Raw genomic sequence first — 22,814 nt, forward strand, 5'->3', positions numbered from 1 at the left:
TTTCAACAAGATTACTGATGGGAAGTACTTATTATTGGTCCACCAGATACTTTATAGTGGAGTATTTAAAGCTTATCTCACTTTCCCAAAAGATTATCCCCAGAAATTTGGCATTCGAATGTCAATAGCAACAACGATGTATGCATTTCTAATCTCCATGGGCCCGATTCACAGAACTAACTTAAGACAAAATCCTAAACTTACTACCATTTTGGTATTCACAGATGGCACTTACTCATTTTGGTATTCACAGAGGGCACTTACTCATTTCGGTATTCACAGATGTTAGGAGTCCTAACTTTAGGACTCCTAAATGCCTTCTGTGAGTACCGAAAGTCTTAAAGTTAGGATTTTTCCCAGTTAGGAGTAGTAAAGATAGGACTCCTAACTTTAGGACTTCTAAATGCCTTCTGTGAATACCAAAAGTCTTAAAGTTAGGATGTTTCTCAGTTTAGGAGTAGTAAAGTTAGGACTCCTAACTTTAGGACTCCTAAATGCCTTCTGTGAATACCGAAAGTCTTAAAATTAGGATTTTTCTCAGTTTAAAAGTAGTAAAGTTCTTCATGGAAAGATAATTCGAAAATTTTGTTATTAACGTGGTGGAATTTCATATGTGATGAACATCGAATTGCCTCTGTCTCCTCCCCTCTCCTCTCACAAAAAATCAAATCTGATCTTCTCTGGTTACCATTTACTTCCTATCTTTCTTCATGCGCTCATTTACTCTAACTTTGATCTTTCTTCTTCTATTTGGTTGCACACTTAGGGCCTCATGTAGGTAAATAAATTTTACCGGTTCTAAAATACCGAGCCGTACCGAATCGGTAAATTAGAATCGGTAAGTTATATGTAGGTAAAAATTCGGTAACAGTTACCGATTCGGTAACATTCGGTAATCACGAATCGGAATTCACCGAATCGGTAAATACCGAGGTGGTATTTACCGAATCGGAAAATACCGAGGTGGAAGTTACCGAATCGCAAAATACCGAGGTGGTAGTTACCGATTCGGAAAATACCGATTCGGTATGTACGGAGTCGGTAAAGAAAATCACATGACTTGACGAAACAGCGAATCCAGTGCAACGACAGCCCACTCAACCTGGAACTGCCCACACCCAGGCAGGTGTACTCAATTAGCCGAAGTGGCCACACCCAGGCAGGTGGACATAATTAGCCGACCCTGGAGAGGCTTGGAGTGCAGAGGAGAGGCAGGGAGCAGTTGCATGTGCGAGCGGGTAAACGAACAGCATGTCCAGCCAGAGAACACAGAAAGACGGAGGGGAAAGGAGGAGGAAGCTGAAATTTAGCCCCAAGGAACTCCAGGTGCTGGTGGAGGAGGTCGTGAAGCAGCACCAGAAGCTGTTCGGCAGGCAATCCCTGCAAGTGCCTGAGGTGGAAAAGCGCAACATATGGCTGGCCATCCAGGCGCAGGTCAATGCTGTGGGAGTGACCCACAGGGACATTGAGGTCCTCAAAAAGCGCTGGTATGACCTGAGGATTGTAACCAAGAGGAAGATGGGCGACATCCAGAAGGAGGCCAGCCAGACCGGAGGTGGAACCAACAGGGCACCTGCCCTCACCGAACTGGAGGAGCTGGTGGCGGCCACAATCGAGCAAGAGAGCGTCGTGGGTCTTGGGGACGCCGACAGCTCTGCCAGAGCCGCAACACACCAAGGTAAGACGAAAGCACTGCAATGTATCCCCCCCTACCCCATCCCACATCCCCCAAATGTGAAACGAGAATTACACTGCAGTCCACACGTGTCAGTGCAGACAGGCAATGCATTTCGGGAGATGTAGTCAGGGCAACACTAACCATGACGTAAATGTTACAGGGCAACAAGGCATGTCACGCACTCGAGGCACAAGGAGACAGGGGACATGTTGGAATGTGAAATTATTTATTGTGCCGCTTGCAATGCAGCCCTTCGGGGACACTGAGCCAATGTTGTATTTCTGTCCACAGATGTGACATCATGCAGGACAGGGCATGCTGCAGGAGAGACGGCACCACGGCAACATCAAACACCTCCAGCCAGCACAAGTACAGACCGGGGAGCAGGCCCACTGGCAGCCGCACCACCAATACAGCCAGCATCGCCGCACACAGAGCCAGCATCACCTCACCCAGAGCCAGCATCACCACCACCAGAGCCAGCCTCGCCACTCATGTTCGATTCACCGGCCACATCTCCGCTTGCATGCGTGAGACAGAGGAGGCGTCCAGCAGCCAGGCTACGAGCCTTGGACACCTCGTCAGACGACAGCATGGGCCCTGAAGACCGCACCGGGCCCCAGGAAGGGAGCCATGCCACTGTGCCCCACACCTCACAGGCAGCACAGACGGAAACAGGAGGGCGCCGCAGGTCGCGTGTCCAGAGTCCACCAGCACCCACTGACGGCCATGGTGTCTTCTTGGGGCTCGAGGGCCAAATGTTAAAGCAACAGCGCCTGCAATCAAAGGCAGTCATGTCAGTCCAGAGGCACATGCGGGTGATGAAGACAAGCATAGTCAACATGGACACAAACATTGGCGGCATGGCTGCGGGCATTCGGGACATGTCCCAGTCTATCCAGCAGTTGTGCAGCAAATTAGATGCTGACATCGAAGCACGGCGCCGGGAACGCCAGAGAAGGGACACTACCAGCAGGGCACTCAACCGTCTGGCAACTGCCACTTCCCTACTGTGCCGGCGCTCTGTGACGATGCAGGAGGGCCTAACACAGTGCTGCAGCGACCTGTCTCGGGGGATGGTGCAGGTGACAAGTGCACTAGGGGTGCTATTGACGAGTCAGGCGTCGACAACTGCTGCAGGGGATCCTGCGGAGAGCATCGACACCACCAGCAGCATCACACCCCCCGTCCCAGAAACACGCAGGAGCAGCAGGCGGCTTGGGGTTGGCTCTAGTGAGGATGCACAGGCCGTGCAATCCACCACTGCAGCGCGTATGCGCAAACATTGATGTCGCCCTGCCTAGCCACTTCACAATGGGTGACGTAACCCTGGACATACTCCTTGTATAGATGATATATTGCCAGATTGGCCTGATCATGTGTTCATGGCGTGGTGCCACATTAAACTACGTCATGACTGCTCACAACTCGCTGTGTCCCCTTACTTACTCAGAAATAGTTGGATGTGATCTCTGCCCGTCTCTCTCTCCCATCGATTGCAGTTGGCACTCTAGCTGCGTTGCCCTCTGGCTGGCCTGACTCATCCTCGTTGTCCTCAAAATATGTTAGTTCCACATCTGTACCTTTTTTCGTGGCAAGGTTGTGCAGCATTGCACAAGTGGCAATGATCTTGCAGCAGGTGATGGGTTTGTACTGGCGTGCGCCTCCGCTCTTGTGCAGGCAGCGGAACCTGCTCTTCAGTAGTCCAAACGTGCGCTCCACCACATTGCGTGTTGTTTTGTGTGCCACGTTGTATCGTCTCTCACTCTGGGTAGCTGGGTGTAGGTAGGGAGTGAGGATGAATGACCGGCATGCATATGCACTGTCGCCTGGATGGGTGAAAGGGAACCATCAGTAACATGCCTCTATACACTATGATTTGCAGGTTTCAAGGGGCGTCACTGTTACTTACCTAGCAGGTATCCCTCTCCGAATTCTCCGGCACTCAGTCGTGTGTATATCCCACTATTCTGGAAGATGTAAGAGTCATGGGTGCTCCCAGGAAACTTTGCAACAATATCTGTGATGATGTTCCCTGCATCACAGATCACCTGCACGTTGATGGAGTGGGTGGACTTCCTGTTCCTGTAGATGTGCTCTGTATCTGCTGGTGGACAGATTGGGATGTGGGTACCATCAATACAGCCGAGGACATGGGGGAACTGTGCCATGTGATAAAAGTCAGTTTTTGTTTTCTGCAGTGCAGCCTGTGAGTTCGGGAAGCTTATGTAGTGGTGCATTCTCTGCATCATGGCATCCAGGAACTTCCTGAAGAAACGGGACAGGCAACTTTGGGATACCCCACCCACCGCAGCTATCACCACCTGATAACTGCCGGATGCCAACAGATGTAGGCTGCAGAGCACCTGCACATGTGGGGGTATGGCGTGCGCCCTTCTAACTGGCTGGTCCAGGAGTGGGTGTAGGTCCCTGATTAAGTCCATGATGGTTTCGGGGTGTAGCCTGTACCTCTCATGTATCTCTGCATCAGTCAGCTGGAATAGTGTGATGCGCTGTCTGTAGATTTGTTCCTCCCGTCGCCACACCCTCAGTCCTGCTGCCTGTAGACGTAGGCGCCTTGCAATGACGTACATAGCGGCCATGTTGTCCACGCTGTTGAATTTTGGGTTTGTTTTTATCCATTGTTGATGGTTACCACCTGCTTTTAGTCCGTGTTAATTACCGACTCTTAATTACCGATTTTAATGGATTTCTTAATTACCGACTGCTCCTACATGTCATTTTCAATTTTTACCACTTCATATTTACCACTTCATGTTTACCGATTCGTTAATTCTGTATTCGGTAAGTATGAATCGGTATTTTAGAATTCGGTAACTATGAATCGGTATTTACCGCCTCATATTTACCGAAAAGTGGTTTTTGGACTCCTACATCTCACTTGTCTGTATACCGGTCGGTAACGGCATATTTACCGAAAATCGGCCGTTACCGACCGGTATTTCGCTACCTACATGAGGCCCTTAGTTTTAGGACATTTCTATTCTTTCCTATTCCTTATTTTCGCTTTTCATTTCTTTCCTCCCTCCCTTTTACTCCTTTTCTTTTCTCGTCTTTTCTTTTCTCTTCTTTTCTGTTTGAATTTTTGCTTCCATTACTTGTTTTTTATACTATGTAGGTATAATTTTGAAATCCTGATTGATTGTATTATTATGTATTTTTGTGTTTTGTTCCTTTCTGAAAACTTAATAAAAATTCTTAAACAAAAAAAAAAGTAGTAAAGTTAGGACTCCTAACTTTAGGACTCCTAAACTGAGAAAAATCCTAACTTTAAGTCTTTCGGTATTCACAAAAGGCATTTAGGAGTCCTAAAGTTAGGAGTCCTAACTTTACTACTCCTAAACTGAGAAAAATCCTAACTTTAAGACTTTCGGTATTCACAGAAGGCATTCAGGAGTCATAAAGTTAGGACTCCTAACTTCTGTGAATGCCGAAATGAGTAAGTGCCTTCTGTGAATACCAAAATGAGTAAGTGCCTTCTGTGAATACCAAAATGGTAGTAAGTTTAGGATTTTGTCTTAAGTTAGTTCTGTGAATCGGGCCGCGTAAGCCTGGTGAAGATACATATGGCTATAAACAACCCGAGGAGCGTGTGATTCTCATACAAACAGTTGAAACAATAATGATGAGTGCAATTTCAATGCTGGCGGATCCCAATGGTGACTCACCAGCAAATTTTCATGCAGCGAAAGAATGGCGAGAAGATCAAAATGGAGAATTTAAAAGAAAAGTTGCACATTGTGTAAGAAAAAGCCAGGAATCTGCATTCGGGTAACCATAATTGAGCAGTTGGTAGCTTCACTTTTTCAGAGAAACGTGGTATTGTTTCTTTCTGGATTCTGCCCATCTGTTGCTGGACTCAATTCAGTCCTAATCAAGGCTTCTTCTGTTTCTCCTTGATCCTAGACCTGTCATATTATTTGTAGATATTTGCATTGAGAACGAGGGCTGCAATCAATTTCCGTACCAAACCCAATTCAATATCCTTTAGGCACTCCACTTTCGTAAAACGATTTTTATTCCTGTATGCTTGCTTCAAGAGAATTTAGAAGAGGCTTTCAACCAATCAGCATTCCTTTTCTGGCTAACTTGTGCATTTAAAAAAAATATGCTTTAACCCTTTCAGTGTTATATGGCTGTATATTTATATATTATTGTCTTGGCACAAAAGCTGCAAGGGAACTCCTAATAAGGTCATACAACAGCAAGGGGTTAGCAGCTCGACTCACAATACATGGAAGTGTGAGAGAGAGAGAGTCAGAGAGTCGCGTGTGTGTGCGCGTGTGTGTGCTTCCCTTCTCCTTCTAGGCACCTATGGTCAAACGTTTCATAGGCCATTTTAGTAATCTGTTTGCATGTTTTGTTTGTGTGACTCGAAAGGTTGCCTCTTTGGGCAGTGCAAGATCCGTGAGGCTCAGGCAGTGTTCTCTCTCGACCAGCTCCACACATTCTCCCTACTCGCTGTTAAGTTTTTTTGCAGCCTTTTTTGACATGTGGTCAGAGCTCACCAGCCTAACGCCAAGACACTGCAACCTTTGGTGATAGTGTGCTTTCCAAACCGTTAACATAACACTGTTGCAAACATGCAGGAGAATCATTGGAAAACACCACAAGAAATAAAAGTAATTGTTCTTTTCCTTAATTTTAGTTTTTTTATTTGATAAACTTTCGACTAGAATGGGCTTTTGTCAATAGCATGAGTAAAAAATATATATTCTCCACCCCACCCCCACTGTGTAAAAAACAGTGTGCAACGCCTTGAAAGAAACAAAAGGGAAATCAATTTTCATAATAGGAAAAAAAACACATTCAGAAGTATTTGTTTTTGCGGCAGCACTTTGTCATGTGTGGATGGCGCGTGCTGGTGGACTTGCCTAATCCTGCGCCTGAGTGAACAGGTTCCCAGGGCCCCCTCAGGCCTCCAGAACACGATTCTGCATCTCTTATTAGTGACTTACAATTAGTGGTCTGTTTTCATATCAAAAGCAATCACCACCATCTTGCCAAGTAGGCCTTGGAATGCTGTGAAATTCTAAATGAGATTCGATGGCCAACTTCCCTTCGTTTGCTTCAATCATTATCAACTCGTCCTATCCTTTTATGTTCTGCATCGCCTGGGCAGCTCGCAGGCTGGCAGCGTGACAGTTCGGGAGATTATGCGACACTGAAAAGCTTTGCTTCATACATTGTGAGATTTTCTAATCACATCCTGCTGGTCCAGGGACACTTCCTTTCACATTTATCCCCTAGCAGCCAAACACAACACGAGGAAATGCAGCCAAAGGTTATAAATAAATCATGAAAGGTGCTAATGATGGAAAAGGAAGATTTGCGCCCCGTGTAACTCTGTACTTTCTTTATGTGCTAGTAATCGTAGCCAGCGATCAAAAAGCAACACGCTGAAGGGGCGTCCGCTCTCTGACACCACTCACTGCACTGCTGCAGTGGCGTTTATATTTTACCTGTGGAGCTACTTATTTATATCAAACGCTATCAGCGGAGAGAGGGATAAAATGCCCCACACGAGACAAGATTACAAAAGGGGCAGTGGTACATTTCTTATCTATCCCTGTGCAAATGGAAGATATACTGCTCAGTGACCAGACTTCCACTTCTTTGCACTTGCACATTTAGTCAGAAGACTCTGTGCTTGAAAACTAAGGGGTATATTTACAAGAACTGCCCCTAACTAGTGTTAGCGTTAGTTAGCATAAGTTTTCTGAATGCGGCCTATCACCAAAAACTATTGCCCTGTAAGCGATGTATTTACAATATGTTGCTACATGGTGATAGTAAAAGCTAGCAGGGGTGAAAACTGCCGCTAACACTAGAGCCAAGGCGATAAAAATATTGACGTTAGCGAAAGAAAAGTGACGAAAGGCCCATTAGTGGCAAAAAAACTCACATTAGTCAGCCCAACGTGACTTTTTTGCCTCTATCGGCAAAAATAGCCTAGAAGTCCACCTCCAATGGAAAATAGGAAACAGAACCAATGGAATGAATAATGGAGCAGCCAGGGCCAAGTGCAGCACAACCCCCCCAAACCCTCCAACAGCCAGGAGGATCAGCCAGAGTCCCAGGAGAAGAGGAAATGCAGATTCAGGGCTACAGTTATGAGACAAGGCGTATTGCTGGGAAAAAGTGATGCATCACTTTTCATAGCGCCGTCCTTGCAATACCATGGCAGCCAAAACCTTGAAATCGTGGACAGTCCCCGTGGCCCAGGGACCTTGCTGGGCCTGCGTCTATGACCCGGAGTGGGAGGCAGAGGTGCTGTGGAGTTGCTGGGCCATGTCGGTAGACATTGAGGCGGTGGCAATTGGTCTTAGCTAGGGGTGAAATCTGGCAGGTCGCATGGAGACACATTGCTGACCTGTGTGAGAAGACCTCCTGGCCCCCCTTGGAGCTGTGAATGGTTTAGGCGTTCCTGCACACCAATGTAGGGAGATCTGCATCGCATACCAGGTGCCACAACTTCACCTTTGTACATGGAAGAGATTTCCAATGGTGAGCTGCGCCTCTCTGCATCACAGGTCGGAGGATGTTGCTCTGGCCGGACACTGTGGATGGTAAGGCCGCTGAGCTACGCCAAACTTGTGTGGTAGGAGCGCTGCAATTTTACGCATAAGGGGGCCCTTTTGCATCACCTGCATCGGGTGGTTCCCCAGCGGACTTGGCGGTGACTGCAGTACTCAGGCTTGTGAAAAAAACACCTGGCTGAGGCTCCTGCTGGTTGAGTCACAGATTTGGAGAGAGTACAGTGTATTGAGCACTGATGTCAATGTAAAGGTGAGGAGAAAGTTGGACGTTTAGCGGAAGAGGACCGGGGGCAAGTCGGGCCCAGGCTTAGCGCCTCTGGGTGACGCACAGCGTGCGCTGAGTAATCCCTGCACTGCGGCTGACCTACATCACCGAGGGCACAGCTCAAGACTGGTGAGGGACTCCACTAACTGGCTCAAGTCACTGAGATCGGCCATTGGTGACAGTGGTTGTCAGGGACATAGAGGACGGTTCTGGCCCAGGCCTTTGGGTATGCAGTTTGATCCACCATTACTCGAATTGGAACTGGAAAACATGGGTGTATGGTGGACTAACCCTTAGTGGACTTCCTCATCCCACAGCACTGTGCCATCTGTTTGTTGCTGCAGCCCCCATCTGCTGCTGCTGGTTCCTATGACCCGAAGGTCAGGTGCTTGAGTCCCTCAACCACCTGCAGGCTCCTGCCTGCACCTCATCCCTAGCGGTCCAGTTGTAGAGCGTCACTGATCGCAGCTTGACTGCCCTCCTGTTCCTCTTTTCTGCTGCTCCTGTTAATCTTTCTGCTATTCTCCGTTGCTTTTCTACCTTTGTCTTTTTTTAATCGTTGCTTTGTTTGGCTTTGTTTTTCCTGTGTTTTTTGCAGTTCCTGTTTGCCTGCCCTCTCCCTCATTGCAATCTCCTGTGTCCTGCCCCCTCCAGTGTCCTCTCCCATGTTTCCCGCCTCCCAGCTGTCTAGCCCCTCTGCAGCACTACTTAATGGCAGACGCTGTGCGGCCATGCACAGTGGGTGTGCCACTAGTGCACTGAAGGCAAGCCAAAGTCAATCCCGTCTGTGTACGTCCGCCCCTGTCCCATGCCCAGCACCAGGGACCCTGCCTCTTGGATACTTCACCACTATGACGCCAGCACCCTCCTCACCCTCAACCCTGGACGCCATATTGCATGCCATCTAGCATCACCAAATAATACCCCTGCACCCTGCACGTGCAAAAACTGCAAACATAACTCCTACCACATCAGCATACCAGCGCCTCTTGCCGCCCAGCCAACGAACAGCACACCCAACCGGCTCAAATGCATCCTCCTCAATGTGTGGTCCCTCTACAAATACGCCACAGAAATCTGGAAAATCTGGGACCTCCTCGATGCCACCTCTTCAGACATCGCCTTCTTCATGGAAACATGGACCAACCTCTGCTCCGGACCAGACATCGCCATCCTCATCTCCGGCAGCTACAAAATCAACCGCAAGGACCACCCCGACTGCCCAGGTGGAGGCATTGCCATTGTCTACCAAAGCACACTCTGACTGACCACGCACTCTAATGACCCAACGGCGACCATGGAACACTTCTACTTCCAGTTCTGCACCAACCCCAACATCACCATCTGCTGCACCCTCATCTACAGACCCCACGGGCCATGAACCCCCATTCACCAATGCCATAGTACACCTCATCGCACCCCAGGCTCTCCCATCCACCAACTACATCCTACTCGGAGAACTCAAGTTCCACCTGGACAACCCCAGTGACCAGAACACCACCCCCCTCTTGGAGAACCTTGCCAACATCGGACTGAAGCAGCTAGTCACCGCACCAACCCACATAGCCGGAGACAAGCTCGAGCCCATCTTCTCCACCAGTGGGAACTTCAACTACTGCCAGACCACTGAACTCTCCTGGACCGACCATCATTGTATACATCACTCCTTCACCACACCCACCATACAGCACCTCCATCATCGCCCACTTTGCAGCTGGATCAAGACCACCTGAAGAACTTCTCGTCAAATCCCTCAACACCACCACTCTGCCAACTCCTACAGATGCAAACACTGCAGTGCGCTACATCCACCGATAGATCTCCAACTGCGCTGACACCCCTCAAGAAATGACCCGGCAAACAACGCTCCAACAAGGCCAACTGGTTCACTCCTGCCCTCCACTAGTCCAGACACACCTGTAGATGTCTAGAGAAGAGATTGAGCTGCAACAATACTCCTGAAACTCACACAACCTTCAAATCCACCGTCAACGCACACCACACAGAAAATACCGAAATACCCTGGATTGATAGGTTTTGTGCAGGTAGGCTCCCTTCCTGCACAACATCAACCAACTCCGCAACACCATGGCGCAAGGGTACCCGCATTGGTGCATGGCAGCCATTGTGTGTAAATGTTGGGGAAAAATACAGGGGGGCTCATTCATAAGCCCATTGAGTCCCTTCCGACAGTTTAAAGCCACTGGACATTATTTTTGCACCACGTTAAGCCATATTTACAAAGTATTGCATCTAGGCATATGCATGACTTTGTGAGGCCCTATGCCACATTATACCTGCATCAGGTATGATGTATGCAGGGTGGGCGTTTCCACACATCAAAGCCTCATAGGAGTGGCACAGTGAAATCTATCAGATTTCACTGCAACAATTCTAGGACGCCACTATGCTAGAACCTTACGCCTCATGGCAGGCATAAGGGTGACACAGTGCCATAGGAATAGACTAGACCCATGCATTGCTAGAGGTGCGTCATGCTTGTTACACAACTGCAGCAATGATTGACTTTAGCACTGACAGATATGTCAGGATTCCAGACGTATCGCCTATTAATTGTGCCATGGAGCGCTGTACAGTGAATGCGGTACATCCATTGTGTCGCAAGAAGGGTGCAGTGAAAAGTGTTGCAACGCTGTTTTGTCACATTGATGCAACACTTTTCATGAATGAGGCTCAGGAATACCCCCTATCTTATTGATAGTGCAAATTCCTGCCCTTTTGTTTTGTTTCAGGGCAGCGCAACAACATTCCTTGCAGCGCTGTCCAGCACCAAAACCTCTGAAATGAGGCCAAAAGTGTTTGCACCAATTTTAAGACCAGCTTTCTTCTGGTCTTAAAAAACTGCCTCCTAGTCGACTTAGCAGCCGTTTTGGGGGGTTATCGCCAGACGGAAATTTCATTGTAAATATCGCAAAGTGGGGTTAGCAGCAGTTTTTTGCATGGGAATGCCCTCCTGTCATCTAATTTTCGTTAAGTCCCGCTAACAGAAGTAGCGAGCTTGAAAATTAAGGTTTATGCTGGAAAAGTGCTGCTAACTGTAAACAAGGCGATACGGTAGTGTTAAGTTCTTGTAAATATGCCCCTAAGAATGTGGGCTGTTTTCCCCACGTTTTACCTCCCACCACATACCCAGGGCATCTGCCGCCAGAATAGTAACACTGAAGGATAGGTGACTTTGGGAAAGTGGATTATTATTTGGGATGGATGGAAGTCCACCACAAGTACTAATGCCACTATCCTTATTAGCTCCACTAAACTTATCAGTAATGTAAACCTAAGCTCATCTCCTGGTAGCTATGGCACAAAGCAGACAGGCTTGATTAAGGAAACAGTGTAAAGTATTTAGAAGTACCACAACATAATAAAATCCTTGCTTCAATAAATAAAAATAGAGAATTTCTAATGAACAAAATGACACCAAAATGACAAAAATCCAATAAGGTGAACTGGTGAAATGAATTGTTAACATTTTAAATAAAAGTTGCACCAAAATGTGCAAAGTGCCAACTGCTGGTCTTGCTAGACCGGGATTAAGGCCGACTGCGATGGAGCACTGGTCGGATACACAGGTCAGATTGATCCTGGTCAGAAAGTTATCTTCAGCTTAATCCTTAGAAAATATTCAAGAAGATAGAGTCCTCAATGGGGCAAAGCTGCAGGCTGAATCCAAAGATGGCCACGTTGACAACTGCTTGACAAACGACGAGTTCTCAGTAAAGCCCTGGATGAAGGCAGCAAAAGCTCCAAGCAGGAAAAGTCCAGAGTTCGCATCAAGGAAGTTGTTAACATTGATCAGATGTTGCTCACTGTCAGGCTTGGCGTAGATATCTAGCTTCAGACCTAGACTCTTTTCTGAGAGTTGGTTTTCTCAGTGGGGCCACGCTGCAGCTTTTAGCTGAAGATGGTTCGACATCGCAGTATGCCAGTCAGTGTCAGGCTCACTGAATCGGTTTTAATGTTGCAGATATGAACATAGCAGGAACTGCGGCAAAGTCAGGCTCACAGGCAATGCACTCTCTGCAGTTCAGCTGCCCGGTCGATCCAGGTCTCATGATGGGTCTCCAGGCAAAAAGTTAGCAAAAGTTTCTAACTTCAAGCTTTTAGGGCAAGGCAGGTGGAGTACGATCTGACACCAGCCAAAGGTTCCAGAACCTCAGGAATAGCACTGCTTACAGATGGAGCAATCAGATTTCTAATTAACAGAAAAGTAAATTCGTTAATAAAAAACACCCTGAATGGAATGGAGTGTAGACCACAAGACCCTCAAAGGGGTACTGAATGTGCAATGTCCAAGCAGTAGAGAGGTCAGACTTGCATTAACAAGGTACACATCACAGTGGAAAGATGGCAGGGAAGAATGTGACACATTCATTCAGTACCGCTTATGTGCATTTAAGGACAATTTAGGGGTGACTAACTGATATTGAAAAGGAGGGGTTAGGCCTGTCAAAAGAGGTTATTGTGACAGATCGAATCTGCAGTTCAAACCTGCACAGTTACTGGTGGCAGGCCTGCAGTCATGTGTTGCATTGTCACTTTAGTGGTGGCAAATAGTCCACTAATGACATATAACTTACTGGCCCTGAGTAAATTTTGCACCATATACTAGTGACATTTAGTCCAGTTAAATGTGGCAATTAGGAGTATAGCCAATTTCAACAGATTTTAGGGGTCACAGCAAATACACTGGGGTCTGGTTAGAAGAGTGCACAGAATCAAAAACACCATCAATCTAAAAAATGGCATTTTCTTATAGTGACAAATTACACCTCAGTGTCATCAGACCATGTTTAGGAATCTGAAATTATGGTATCCCATAGTTTTAAGAAGTAACAAAAACCTGTCAAGGTTTTTCTCTATGGCAGATTTTTCTTGCACAGGGGGAGACAGAAGGTTGTGGAAGTGGGCAAAATGGGCTCTTTCTCAGCAGCAGGAAAGTTGTGAAAAGTATAGGGCGGTCCTCATCCTTGATATCCACTGGGGCAAGCATTGAGGCCTTGATTGTTTGTGAATTAAATGTTAGTATGTTTGGGAGATACCACAGCTAGAATAAAGGACTCCAGGCAGATTCAGTCCATGAATTATTGAGGATCTGGCAGCCATATTGCAAAAGGAACCTGTACACACTGTCTCTCCTGACTGGTGGAGCGCTGGTACCATCTAGTGGAGATTGAGACAAATAGCAAGTCATTAATATTATTGCTTAGTGCACAAAGCAATATTAGCCTGGCACTAGTGTCTGTCTCGCCTGGTGTTTGTTATGCCCTTACCTTCACTGGATGTCTAAACAAAAGACAGCACATCAAATGCCTTTTTCAAAAATCTTGAAAGGGTTCAATAAAGTTAAAGGTGAATGCAAAGGATTCCACTACCCCTCCACAGATTGGTCATCTATCACATTGGATTCAGTGATGGCTGAGCTTAAAAGTACAAAGACCTTGCTGGTCACTGTGGAACAATCTGCCACAGACATTACAAAGCAAATAAAATTGGCACATGAAAAGCTAGCAATGTTCAAAGCACAACGCCATCAACTAGAAATGCAGACCGGATAGTATGGAAATAAAATTACATGTGACGCCAGATTGAGATGATGAAATATGGTACCTGAAAAGGAAGGTGACAGAATTGGAGGACAGGTCATGAAGGTAAAATATCCTAATTTTTGGGGTACCAGAATCTGATGAAGGTGATGATATGCTTAAATTCCTTACTCGATGGATACCCAAAATACTCTCAATGGGCTTACACCTACCTCTAGAATTTCAAAGCACCCACAGGCCAACCATATTTGTATTATCAAATCTGTTAACTGACTGAGAATTGAACTAACTGAATAAAGAGAATCTTCAAAACTTTTGATGAAAATAAAACCCTTAAAACTTATACCTAACTCTCAATATTGACTGAACTTGGAATAGCTATTGTGATTGTAATTTCTACGATGTATAGCTCCTGATCTTCTTATATACAAAGACAAAGGTCTGTCACATAAAGAGAAGCGTATACATTCCACTGAGTGGGAATCAACCCTGTTTGAGTTGGTTGCAGATTTATTTATTTATAGACTTATATAGCACCTGAATCACCCCCAAAGGGGTATCTCTGTGCTGCAGAACATGCAAGAGAAGGCTGAGATGTAAAAAATTAGAACAGGACTGTTTTAAGACATCTTCTGAATTGAAGATGATCTGGACATTGTCTCAACGTAATGGGGAGCTCCTTCTAGTACCAAGGACCAAGATGTGAAAAGGCTTTCCCCCCATCCTAGACTTTTTGACCCGGGGAACTACAAGAAGAGATTTCCTTCCTGAAAGTAGATCCCTAAGGGGGCATAGTGGATAAATCTCTCAGCAAGGTAAACAGGGCCCTTGCCAAACACAGCTTTATGGATGGTGCAGCAAATTTTAAATTTGATACGTTTAGGCACTGGCAGCCAGTGGAGCTGTTGAAGCAACGGGGCAGAGGCAGTTCTAGAAGGTAAGCTTAAGACCAGGCGTGCCGCGGGGTTTTGGACTACCTGCCCGATCCAAAGATGACTCATTAGCTGATATAAGCAGAACATTGCAGTAGTCCAGTCTGCTTAGTACCAATGTTCGGATGAGGGTTTTCCTTGAGGAGTCTGGAAGTAAAGGAAAGACACGTCTCAGCAGACTCAACGCATGGAAACAGGAGCCGACAGTGTGGGCCACATGTTTCTTCAAGGTTAACGCCTGATCTAGGCAAACACCGAGATTCTTTTCAACTGTCTTAGGTGCAGGGGGAGAACTGAGATCTGTTTGGTGACCATAACAATAAGGATTCACCAAAAAGCATGATCTCGGTCTTCCCTATGTTGAGTTGGAGGAAGTTACTCCTCATCCAATTAGATATCGCTATCATGCCCGAGGAGAAGGTAGCCTGGGCCGATAGGGTAGATTTATTGAAAGAGAAGATAAGCTGCGTATCATCAGCGTATGAGATTGACGTGAACCCAGAGGACCTCAGGAGATCAGCCAAGGGAGCAACATATATGTTAAACAAGGTGGGGCTGAGACATGAGCCCTGTGGTACTACCTTGATGATGAACCATTTTACTTAAATGTATTCCCACCCCAGCAAATTTCAGGTAGCAGAGTGACGGTTTACGTCTTGAGAAGAGGAGCTATGAAATACTTGTCCGAGTTAGAATAATGCTGAGTCCCAAAGCCAATTTATTGTTAAACTTTGTGAAAATCATGAAATACTTGAAAGGGTCTAAGAGTATAGTGAAAGGCGATGTTAAGATTCTGAAATGGGAAGTTGAAGAAGTGTCTTCCGAGCATAAACATGCACATTATATGATGGCAAAGTTGGGATCACACACGTTTGTCATTTACTGAAAATGAAGGTCCATTGAGGTTTCTTAAATATAGTACCTTTGAACTTGGAATTATTGAATAATTAAAGCAGAAGCTGTACTAAATAAAGACACCACTTAGACTCACACAATACTAAGCACTGAATATGTGGGAGAAGGTAGCACGAGACAGGGAAAGAGAGAAATACTAGAGTAAGACTAGAAGAGCAGTGGTAAATATGCAGAGATGCTTGATGGGATGAAGCACAGCAGAGATAGAGGAAAGCCATAGTCGAGGGAACTAAACTATATCCAGCTATTACCACAGAGGCCTCTCAGAAATCTAAAATGAATAAGATACAAGAAAAGTTTAAAGAGATGGTTGAGAAGAAAATTAAGACAGATAGTTATAGAAATGGGGGTCTCTACTAGGCAATGGTTTGCACCTTTGTCCAAGTAGGGACCCTTCCTTCTAGTCTGGATGAGGGGTATACACTACTGAAAACCCCCCTGCTCACCCCCTTGGTAGCTTGGCACGAGCAGTCAGGTTTATCTCAAAGGAAGAGTGCAAAGCATGTGCACACCATTAACAGTCACACACCGAAAACACTACAAAAGGACACCACACCAGTTTAGAGAAATTGCCAATATTTTTATATATCCAAAACAAGACCAATATGACAAAAATCCAACATACAGTACTTTAAAAATATGCACTTTGCAAGAATATTTTAAAAATATAGTTCCTTGTAGTCGGTAGCTCTGTCCGGTGCTACCGTAGTGCTGTAAACAACAGAATCCAACAGTTCCATCTGACCACCTCGGTCAGGGGCTTCGACAGACTCATAAACAGTACCTTTTGTGTTGAGACTGACACGTTGGTGCGAGCCGGTTGTGGCAACAGTCGTGGTTGCGATACGAAACGTAGCGGTGCAGCGCGCGGTGCCCTCAAGTATCGGTGCAGGCAGCGGCTTGGTGATGGTCGTCCGGCGGCGTCGGTGAGACCAGGGCTGCAGTGCGGAGTGAAGGCGGTGCTCCTCTTTACTAAAATATGCATTTTTATATTCTGATTCCTGGCATACTAAACTCCATTGCCCTATCTTGTCCCAATTGGAAGATATGCTTGTGAGATGTGAAAAGCAAACTCCCTTTCTATCCTACGGGACATACAGCCTTTCAGTAGTGAAAAATGAAATGCACTGTAGTTCACTACCGCACATGCCACACTCACCAGTAAATGTCCTACCTTTAACCTACACAGCACCCTGCCCACAGGGATACTTGGAGCCTACCATAGGGATGACTTACATTTCAGGAAACGGAAGACTAGGGCCTGACAAGTGGGTGCACTTGCCAGGTCGACATGGCAGTTGCACGCAGACGCTGCTGAGGCAGGTATGAGACCCCTTTTCAGTGGTGCTTGGGTGGGTGGCACAATTTACAGTCCCTGGCACTATCAGTGCTCTTTCCTGGGGACTTACTAGTAAACCAAATATACCAATCATGGAAACACCAATCCATAACACAATTTATCACATGAGCACTTGCACTTCAACACTGAACAGCAGTGAGAAAGTGCGCAGAGAAAAAAATCCAGCAAAAATAGAGTCAAAACCGGGTAAAGTAAAAAGATAGGGGAAAACACCAAAAGATGCCAGGTCTAACAGATAATGATTCAGGGGGCAACATTTTGAAAGAAATGTTAGCCGTGCGTAAACCACCTTTTGCCGCCCCATCACTATTGCAGATAGCCGTACAACTACAAGTACTACAGTGGCTACATTCCCTGTTGAACTGAGAGTAATACAGATTGAGAGACCTTTTCAGATGTTCCAGATTGCTCCTGGACCTGTTGATGGAGCACCCACCGCAATAATACCATGTGTTAATGCTTTAGTTCTAACTGTTCTGGTACAGGTACCACAAATTGTGACAGCACAAACAATATCCAGACCAATTACTACTGTTCCAATAAATATTGCCTAAATACCAGAAGCTCAAGGAGCTGTAGGATGAGTGGCTGAAATTCATAGATTGGTACATGGAAACCGTAACAAACAATTCAAACATTACGAAATGGTGGAAGGATAGTGTTTACAACACAAATAGTCCAGGGAGAAGCAAATTTATTTGAGGATGGAATTTTTTCACCATGGTTTGAGGAAGCAGCAGGACTTAGAAAGATGGAAGGTGCAGAATGACAAGTCACCACAGAAACCAAAAAGGGTAAAACCATTGAATGTTTCAAAGCTAAAAGTTGAACCTGCAGAGGTTGTACTAGACCTGGGCGGAGTTTGTGGAGTGATGCTATGTGGAAATCTGCAAAGTGGTTAAAAAACTTTGCTGCGCTATGCAGAGTCCCACGGGCAGGTGGAGCTTCCCGGCATGCCCATTCACATTGCATTTTACATTCAATACAAAGTGGAGTATGTTCTTGCTTTCAAAGTCACGCATGAACAGCGCCACACAGTTCGCATGGGCGTGCCCATCTTTCTTTCTTACTCTGGTTAGGGTGCTGGGCCTGTTTTTCAATCCCTTCTTAATCTTTTTAATCCTCTGCCCTCCTAATTAATCTACACCTCATTTTTATTTATTGTATCAGTGTGTGTTTTTGTGTCTGTGTATTTTACATGTTTTTCGTGACTTTTGGGATTTTTGTTTAATTTTCCCTTTACTTTCTTATTTTTTCCTTCCTTCCTTCCTTCCTTCCTTCCTTCCTTCCTTCCTTCCTTCCTTCCTTCCTTCCTTCCTTCCTTCCTTCCTTCCTTCCTTCCTTCCTTCCTTCCTTCCTTCCTTCCTCTGTTTCTTTTCTTAACCCCACCCAGTGCCATGGCAGGGCAGGGAGACCATGGAAGCAGTGGTGCCAGGCTCCCATAAACAGCCGGCAGCAACAGCCGCCAACCTCGCTGGCTCTGGCACCCCCAAAGGGAAAAGCCCCGGGTGAATCTTTTGCTAGGACAGGTGGCGGCACTGATGTTCTGTTGTGCAGCTCCACCTCCCTGCCATGCTTGTAGCAGGCAGCAGGGCCGGCAGTGGGTACCCTTTGAGGGAGCGTCACATGCATTGGGACAGGGTGCGCAGGTGTGTACATCGCCCCAGCCAAGTCTGGCGCATCACCCATCAGCTGATGCACCGACCAGAAACAGGACCTCCTCGACCTGCTAGGCTTCTAGATTCTGGGGCTCGCCGAGTATTAATTATTTGTTGTTTGTGTTTTGGTTCTACAATGCTCACACTTTTTATTCCGAATAGCATGCTGCTCACACTCATAGGTAAATTATGTTTCGTTTATGTTAGAATATTATTATTATGTTATTCCGTTTCAGCTAGGTAGGTGCTCGGTACTACCCAATTGTACTCCTCAGTGCTCACTTTGGCTGATTAATCCTCCTGTCACCATTGTGAATCAGTGATATCAGTATGTTAGCGTTCTCTGTGACATTCTTTATGTAACTCATACAGTCCCAAGCTATTTCACAGTGATGTGTAGCATACATCTATGCACTGCAAAAACATGAGACTGAGTTGGTCCATCAAAGGGGTTGTGAAATGAGAATAGAATTAAAGATCAGTCATTGAAATGCATCAGTTCCAAATGTAGGTTTTGTTAAGGAACTTTGGAATAAGGATTTTTGGATTAGTATGGCCAACTCAATGAAAGTCAATAGACGTGACTCTAGTACTATAGGCGATCTGTTTTAGATAATACAATGCAACTGCATTTGTCTGTCATAATAATTTTGTGGAGATGAACTCTACCACTAATCTATTTTTAATCTTCTTTGTTTCTTACATCAGCACTTGTTGGCAAGAAGAGGGGTGCAGTGGAGGCAGGTCTGAGAGAAACTGATCTGGAGGAGCTGCCCACCAATGCCACTGCTGAAGGCTCTGCTAACCCCTTCAAGTCCTATTATTTATTATTATCATTTTTCTAATGTTGGGTTTTATGATTGTTGTGGGTTTAGCGTAGAATCTCGGGGTATTGAAATGTTCTGGCTGGGTTCTAGGAAGGGAGTTGCTACCTGGAGCCTGGTGTTGCTGGTGACAAATAAAGTTGTTCTGACACCCTTACCTGCCATCTTCCTTTCACGTAGCAATCAATCAATCAATCAATCAAGGAATTTATATCGCGCACTACTCACCCGGAAGGGTCTCAAGGCGCTTGGGGGAGGGGGTCTGCTACTGCTCGAACAGCCAGGTCTTGAGCTGTTTCCTGAAGGCGAAGTGGTCCTGGGTCAGCCGCAGGTGGACGGGCAGGGAGTTCCATGTCTTGGCCGCTAGGTAGGAGAACGATCTTCCTCCGGCGGTGGCTCTCTGGATGCGAGGGACGACGGCGAGGGCGAGGTTTGTGGATCGTAGCTGTCGGGTGGGCGTGTAGAAGGTCAGGCGGTCGTTGAGGTACCTTGGGCCCAGGTCGTGGAGGGATTTGTGTGCGTGGGTGAGGAGTCTGAACGTGATCCTCTTGTTGACAGGGAGCCAGTGCAGGTCTCTCAGGTGGCTCGAGATGTGGCTGCGTCGGGGGGCGTCCAGGATGAGACGGGCGGAGGCGTTCTGGATACGCTGAAGTCTTTTCAGAAGCTTGGCTGTTGTATCGGCGTAGAGGGTGTTTCCGTAGTCTAGTCTGCTGGTGACGACGGCCTGGGTGACAGTCTTCCTGGTCTCGGTCGGGATCCATCTGAAGATCTTGCGGAGCATGCGGAGGTTGTGGAAGCAAGATGAGGAGACAGCGTTGACTTGTCTGGTCATCGATAGGGAGGAGTCCAGGATGACGCCCAGGTTGCGTGCGTGGTCCGTTGGCTTGGGTGCGGTGCCCAGGGCCGGGGGCCACCAGGAGTCATCCCATGCGGAGGGCGATGGTCCCAGGATGAGGACTTCTGTCTTGTCCGTGTTCAACTTCAGGCGGCTGATGTTCATCCATTCGGCGACATCTTTCATCCCTTCGTGTAGGTCGGCTTTGGCGGTGTCGGGGTCTCTGGTGAGGGAGAGAATCAGCTGGGTGTCATCGGCGTAGGAAATGATGTTGAGGTTGTGTTGGCGTGCGATGGCAGCGAGGGGTTTCATGTAGATGTTGAAGAGAGTGGGGCTGAGCGACGATCCTTGCGGGACGCCACAGATGACTTCGGTGGCCTCAGAGCGGAACGGAGGGAGGCGTACTCTCTGTGTTCTGCCGGAGAGGAATGAGATGATCCATTCCAGAGCAATCCCCTGGATGCCGGTGTCGTTGAGGCGTTGGACTAGGGTGCGGTGGCAGACAGTGTCAAATGCTGCGGAGAGGTCAAGGAGGATGAGTGCCGCTGTTTCACCTTTGTCGAGCAGGGCTCGGATGTCGTCGGTGGCTGCGATGAGGGCGGTCTCGGTGCTGTGGTTGGCTCTGAATCCGGATTGCGATGGGTCGAGGGATCCGTTCGTCTCGAGGAAGGCGGCCAGCTGCTTGTTGACGACCTTCTCGATGACTTTGGCAGGGAATGGAAGGAGCGAGATTGGGCGGAAGTTCTTGAGGTCGGTCGGGTCCGCTGTTGGTTTTTTCAGTAGTGCGCTGAGCTCGGCGTGCTTCCAGCTCTCCGGGAAGGTGGCTGTGTCGAAGGTGGCGTTGATGATGTCTCGGAGGCGAGGTGCGATGGTAGAGGCGGCCTTGTTGAAGACATGGTGGGGGCATGGGTTGGTCGGAGATCCGGAGTGGATGGTGTTCATCATGCGTGTCGTGTTTTCGGGGGTCACTTTGGTCCATGTCTGGAGGATAGCGGCGGGGTGTGTAGGTTCGGTCGATGGGTGCGGGGGTGGAGCGCCTGAACTGTTGTGGATGTCGGCGATCTTGCGGTGGAAGTACGAGGCGAGGGAGTCGCAGAGGTCCTGCGAGGGAGTGATGTCGTTGTTGCCGGTGCTGGGGTTGGAGAACTCCTTAACGATGTTGAAGAGCTCCTTGCTGTCATGGGCGTTCTTGTCAAGTCGTTCCTTCAAAGATTTCTTCTTGGTGGTGCGGATGAGCTGATGATGTCTGCGGGTGGCGAGTTTGAGGGCGGTCATGTTGTCGGTGGTCTTGTCGAGGCGCCAGGCCTTCTCGAGGGTGCGGCAGGCCTTCTTGAAGTCCTTCAGTTCGTCGGTGAACCAGGGGGCCTTCTTGCTTCTGGGCCTGGTGAGTGGGTTCTTCAGTGGGGCGAGGTCGTTGGCACAGGAGGTCAGCCATTGCGTGAGGTCGAGGGCTGCTGTGTTAGGGTCCGTTGTCCTGACCGGTGGGTTCTGGCTGAGGGAGGTGGTGAGCTGGTCGACGGTGATCTTGCTCCAGTTTCTGTGGGGAACCTGCTTCGGGTGGTGGTGGACCGTGTTCTTCTTGAAGCTGAAGTGGACGCAGCTGTGGTCAGTCCAGTGGAGTCTGGTGCAGTGGCTGAAGGTGACGTGCTTGCTGGATGAGAAGAGGGGGTCGAGCGTGTGGCCGGTGTAGTGGGTGGGGGTGTTGACCAGTTGCTGGAGTCCGAGGTTGGCGAGGTTGTCCAGCAGGGTGGTCGTGTTGCGGTCGTTGTTGTTCTCCAGGTGGAAGTTGAGGTCCCCGAGGAGGATGTAGTCGGCGGAGAGGAGGGCGTGAGGGCTGATGAAGTCCGTGATGTCTTCGCAGAACTGTGCGCGTGGTCCCGGGGGTCTGTAGATGAGGGTGCCTCTGAGGGTAGTCTTGGGGTCGGTGTGGATCTGGAAGTGCAGGTATTCGGCGGTGTTGAATGCGTCGGTGGAGTCAGTCGAGATGCGAATGGTGTCTTTGTGTACGATGGCGATCCCTCCTCCGGTCTGGTTGACGCAATCCCTCCTGATGATCTTGTAGCCGTCCGGGATGGCTATGGCGATGTCGGGGGCTGAGGAGGCGTTCATCCAGGTTTCCGTGAGGAAGGCGACGTCTGGAGATGCGGTGTCAAGGAGGTCCCAGAGTTCCACGGCGTGTCTGTGGACGGAGCGGGTGTTGATCAGGATGCACTTGAGGTGGTT

Source organism: Triturus cristatus, chromosome 5_1 (genome assembly GCF_964204655.1).
Source record: "Triturus cristatus chromosome 5_1, aTriCri1.1, whole genome shotgun sequence".
Classification (NCBI taxonomy): domain Eukaryota; kingdom Metazoa; phylum Chordata; class Amphibia; order Caudata; family Salamandridae; genus Triturus; species Triturus cristatus.